The sequence below is a fragment of the Astatotilapia calliptera genome, chromosome 3 (genome assembly GCF_964374335.1).
Source record: "Astatotilapia calliptera chromosome 3, fAstCal68.1, whole genome shotgun sequence".
NCBI lineage: Eukaryota > Metazoa > Chordata > Actinopteri > Cichliformes > Cichlidae > Astatotilapia > Astatotilapia calliptera.
Genome location: NC_137424.1, coordinates 61,134,780 through 61,140,779, shown reverse-complemented (window position 1 = coordinate 61,140,779; position 6,000 = coordinate 61,134,780). Strand labels below are relative to the sequence as shown.

Below are 6,000 nucleotides of genomic sequence, written 5' to 3'. Positions count from 1 at the left end.
CTTTAAACACCTCGCACGTGTTTGGAGTAAGCTCCACACCACGTGCTTGATAGTTATACATAATATCACACAGATGGTACTCAAATTATTTGCTGTGGACATCCACATATGGCTGAGATATTTCATCGGCACTCCTCCATACTGCACTGGAACTCTGCTGGAGTCAAAGGTGTAATAAAGGATGTTAGTGATCTGCTACTCTCCTCCAGAAAACCATAATGATACGTCCAACACTGAGAAGCAGTGCACTGCAGTCGCACACAGACTGTGGTTGATGAGTATGGGGACCATGATTTCTGAATTCATCCTCTTCTTCAGCAGGTCCTCCAAATACTTCTTTAGCTCCTTGTGGAGTGGCTTGGGTAATGAGGTGTATGTGCACTTTACTAGGGTTGTGTCACTCCACGTAAACTTTCCTCCGCCTCAACTCTCTGTGATTTTAGTGTAGCTTTATTGTTTGACTGAGTTTGTTTCTTTGTATTGTTACGACCCCACATAGAGGTCTAGGTGGGTGTGTGGGGACTGGTAACAAATGGGTCAGGAACTGAATGAAAGGAAACCATACAGACTGTTCAGTATATCAAATTCAAAATTCAAATTCAAATTCAAATTTTATTTGTCACGTACACAGTCATACACAGTACGATATGTAGTGAAATGCTTGGACAACTGCTCGTGACCTAAAGAAAACAAAAAAGGAAAGGCTATGAATAAGATAGGAAATAAATATGAAAAATTAAAAAGGGTAAATTTAACTAGGAAGGAATAAAATATAAATTAAGGTTAAAAATGAAATAACTGTACAACACAAATTAGAATGAAGGGTAAATTTAACTGGGAAGAATAAGATAAAATATATAAATTAAAGTTGAAATAAAATAACTGTACAACAAAATACACAATACACAATATATTACAGCTTCATTACAAATAATCTTTACTGAAAGAGCCGGCAACACCACCAACATTTTTCCAATAACACTAGAAGAAGAAAAATGTCGCAACAACCAAACAACAAACTCCACACTACAAAGAGGCACTTCTGGGGACCCACAAGTCCGCTCTGTCACTAGCAGCAGCAAGCTTCACTGCTGCTGCTGTTGAGGCCCACAAGCCCACACCACTCACATGCTACTGATCCTACAACTCCACACCACAGACAGGACAATCACATAATAGGACCTCTTTCGCCACCTTCACACACAACTTGGGGACACCAGAGAAAACCACCCTCACACATCCAGTTCATCCCCAGCTTATATGACCTCACGGAGGTGATTGCTGACTGGGCCCAGGAGGTAAACGAGGCCAGTGAACAGCAGCTGTGTCCTGGGGAGAGGGAAGACTGAGAGAGAGACAGAGGGGTGGAGCAAGAGAGGAGGAGGTGGTACAAGGGCAGTTTCAGGAGGCCCTGCTAGGGCCTGTTAAGTCATAAAAACAGTTACCTTAATGGGCTTTATATTGTAAGGTAAAGACCCTTTACCTTAAAAGTAAAATGAGGGAATTTCTAATCATATTTTTCTCACATTTAATTTTCAGTAATGATCTGAATTAAAGATGTTTTTTCTACAATTTTACTAATTTTACCAGATTTTTAATCATAAAACAAGTACAGTGGAGTATACAGTACCACGAGCTACATTTGAGGTGAGATCCGTGCATTTATTGATGTGATGGACATTATTTCTTGTATTTTATTTGCCTGCTATTGTGGTTGAACTTGTCTGCAGCCACAGCAAAGACAGGAGGACACCAACCATGAAACATGAAATCAGGTATCAGCTTAATTCTAAAGGAAACAATAAAGTTAATCAAAGTTTTACATGTAATGGCTTTAAACACTCGTGTTTTATTCTATATCCCTTCAAGCCAATATAAGAGTGCCATTTATATAACTTTGGTTCTGCTTCGTGTTATGTATGACTTATGTGTTAATGGTCCAGGTAAAAATGTAATGTTGAATACAGACATTTAACAAGTTGAAAAAACATGATTACAGCAACGTTCTGTTATCAAAATACCTTCATCACAGTTCAGTGTTTCACATGTCAGTTCTGCATTTCTCTGCATTTTTCTCACCAAGCATGCTGTGATCTTATCTCACAGTAAATGAAGAATGATGAATGTGTTAAACAGAGGTACTATTTTTTCAGTGACTTCTCTCTCAGAAAGGCTTCTCTTATGTTTATCCTCTTCAGTTCAGCTACCTCATACTTCAGTCCACCTTCAGTCTAGAGTCTGTGGTTCCCCTGGAGTCTGTCACTGGTTTGCTCTTTATGTTAAAACATTTGAGGTGTTTTTGAAAGTTAAAAAGGTCCTCTGATAATTTTACACATCACCACAAATGTCCCATCCCCATTTAAAGGGTTAAATGCTATGTCAGGGTTTTATGGCAGATTTTGTGCATGTACCTTTTTGTACAATAGGTGTTGACTCATTTTTGAGTCAAACTTCTATTAAAGGTCAGATTGTGGAATCTATTCAGTAAATATCTGGGAACAGTTGTTGATACAAAGTTTAATTTCACTTTAATTAAATTTTAGGCTGTGTGCAAAAAGGGCCACCGGTGATTCCCATGTTTGTTTCCACAGTGATTAAACCATGATGATTCTCTTTTATTGCATTTTAATGAATCTGTTTCATGTTTTTCTTTATCATTATGGTTTGGATATCTTTAAAGAACAGAAGTTTAGTCATATTGTTAAGTGGTCTAACTGGCTGATTGGCGAACCAAGCACCCCTCGAAACGAGTCGGTTACAGCAGTTGGTCGATGTTTCTTGAGGATTGATAACCTTTACAAAGTAAATTTCTGGTCCCACAACATAAAACAACACTGAATTAGCTTTGCTGTAGCAGCAACTTACTTTAATACAGTCATTGGTTGCACATGCAGAAATAAAATGATGAAATTGCAGCACTTTTAGTTGTCAGAAAGAGGAAGGAAACAGCAGGTTAAACTAAGAAGTTTGTGTCTCAAACACAGTGAGATTGCAAAGCAGGTTTTCTGCACTCCGATCACATTTTAGGCATTTACAGTAACTGTGCACACTAACTATAGTGGACAGCACCATCAGATACACATCAGATCAATATGATGGACATCATTTCTTGTATATATCATTTACCTGCTGATGTGTTTGAACTTGTCTGCAGCCACAGCAAAGAGAGGAGGACACCAACCATGAGACTGAAAGGAGCACATGCTGCAATCATCTGTCTTCTCACTTTGTCAGGTATTTTATATTTACATTTTCATATTTTACAGATAACTGACTCTTGATCAACTATAAGAAAATACACAGAAATATAGAACATTTGTAGTTGATGGTTTTCTAAACATTTTAAACTCCAGCTCTGTTTATGCAAGACTTGAAGAGAAAATAGTTTCTGTTAAACTTCTTTAACAGTCAATTTCTTTTTCAAGTGTATTTTTTTCTGTTTGACAAGTCTTTCTTCAAGTACATCATAAATAACTGTTCAGATGCAGACATAGGCTGAGCACTATTGTGTCATGGTCCGTGGTCAGTAAACCAGTGTACTGAGTGTTGTGCTTTTAATTTCTTAGGATGGTTGTGTTTCAGGTTTCAGCTCTTCTGTTCTCCTTGGTTTGAGATTTCTACTGCTTAGCTTTTGGACCCTGTACCCCCATGTTCTGTGTTGGTTTACTTCTGTTCAGTGTCTATTCTGGGTCTGTGTGTCTGTTGTGTACTTCCTGTTTTACTTTAACAGTCTCTCGTCAGTGTACATCATATTGTGTTTGGTCTTTCCCCGTCTCATCATTATTATTAGCAGAGGTGTGGACTCGAGTCACATGACTTGGACTCGAGTCAGACTCGAGTCATTAATTTTATGACTTTAGACTTGACTTGAAAAAATGTTCTAAGACTTGTGACTTGACTTGGACTTTTACACCAATGACTTGGGACTTGAATTGGACTTGAACCGGTTTACTTGAAAAGACTTGATATTTTACCCCAAATATAAAATTTAACATGCATATTATATAGAGATTGAAAATGTGACGTCATTCACGGGTAGAACCGCAAAGGATTCTGGGAACTCGTGGCAAGCGGTACTAGCGCACGCAGGCTTTCAATTAAAATCAGTTATACAGCGATAAAAAGAAACACAAAAATGTCAAGAAGCTGTTGTATTATTAACTGCAATAGCCGGTCGCATGACAGCCACGGGAAGCCGACGGGTAAAGAGATCGGTTGTTATCGGATTACGACGTTTAAGAGAAATTGTTCGAGCCATGTTTCCGAAGTAACAAAGACGCGACGGATGGCCTGAATTGCAGCCATTCAAAGATCAAATATAACGTCCCAGAACACTCCAGCTCACAGGTTAGTCTGCTCCAAGCATTTACACGAAGGTCAGTGTTTTTTAGTAGTTAATGCATCATTTTCATAACATAATTGGTGATATAGGTTACAAGCAAGTCTGGCGCTGAACAGAAATTGTCGCGCTATGCTCCTTTATTTATTGTGCATAAATAGTGAATTGTCCTGACACAATATTGCGTTTCGCTTCTGTTATTATGGTACACTGACAAAAACACATACTTTTATTCACAGGATAAAACAGGTTTTTTGTATCACTAATTGCCCAGTACGATTACAGCATACAGTATTATTGTCACTGCTACATTTCTGTGATGCTACCAGAAATTATTTCCACTACTAATTAATTACCGTTGAGCTCAAAGGTCCTATTAATAAACGGTTAACGAATGTGTATTTATGACGACAATTTGTGAGACTGGTAAACTTATGATACGTACGATGGTCTTTCGTTCTACACGGTGCATTTCTAGGTGCTGCACCCATCCGTCGGTAAACTGTACCTGGGCTTGTTGCAGTGACCGGAAGTTACTAAACTTCATGAGTGTATGCACTCACTCCAAGAACCGTGTAATTATAAATATGCATATAAATATGCTAAGATGAGATAGCTGACTTCATCTAACTAGCAAATGTTGTCCAGGCTACGTTGGTGATACAGTTTTTTTTTAATGTGTATGATATTTTTGTCATGCGATTTTAAAGCTGGTCCTACAACCGCATCCAAGAATAACATGCAGCTTATCTCAGAACTGTCGGTGAAAATTACTCTTGGAGCTAGGTTTAATTGAGCTGCATTTTAAAGAGGTGCAATTTCACAATTTGTGTATATTTTCTAAGTTCACTATTTTGTCATGTGTTGAGAAAAACACAGATTTTAAAATTACATGGTCTAATATTTACATTTAGCATATAACTGCAACATTATTTTTTCGTTGTTTTTTTTTTTAAAGACTCGAAAGGACTTGAAATTCAAAGTTTCAGACTTGTGACTTGACTCGGACTTTTACACCAGTGACTTGAGACTCGACTCTGACTTGCCTGACATTACTTGAGACTTGACTTGAGACTTGAGGATAAAGACTTGAGACTTACTTGAGACTTGCAAAACAATGACTTGGTCCCACCTCTGATTATTAGTGTCAGCTGTGTCCCCTGTGCTGTTCCTTGTTAGCTTTCTGTGTATTTATGTCTCACTCAGTTCCGTATCATGTCATCCCTGGTTTTGTGGAATTTTCCATGTGTTTCCTGAGTGGTCAGCTAACTAGCTTTTCCCAGTTTAGGTTTGTATTGTTTATTTCCCCAGTCTGTAAATAAAGCCATTTTTTGAGTTACGCTCCACTTCCGAGTCTGCATCTGGGTCTTTTCCTGCCTGCACACAGTTGCTACCTGACATGATGTAAGAAACTTTCCCATCAGCTGGAAAGTTCCACACATCAGTTTCTGCTTTTCTCATTTATTTCTGTCACATCTCTTTTCTCACAGAAACTTTTCTCTTCAGTTCAGCCTCCTCGTGGCTCACAGGTGAAATTCCTTCGCTGCACCTTCAGAGTGTGTGTCCTCCTGCCTCAGCTCACATACAGATTAACTGCAGAGAGCGTGGACACACCTTTAAAAGCAGAAGAATTCATTGTTTTGTTTCTGATGTGTTTCAGC

The 6,000-nt window shown here is 38.4% G+C and overlaps 1 long non-coding RNA gene across 1 annotated transcript in view; it reads left to right on the top strand.

The window, feature by feature from the left end:
* The first annotated feature begins 746 nt into the window (after positions 1-746).
* LOC145422001 (uncharacterized) overlaps positions 747-6,000 on the top strand; it is a 61,685-nt gene continuing 56,431 nt past the window's right edge. The window contains exon 1 of the long non-coding RNA XR_013903368.1: positions 747-867. This is a non-coding gene — a long non-coding RNA (uncharacterized LOC145422001). The remainder of the gene's footprint in view (positions 868-6,000) is intronic.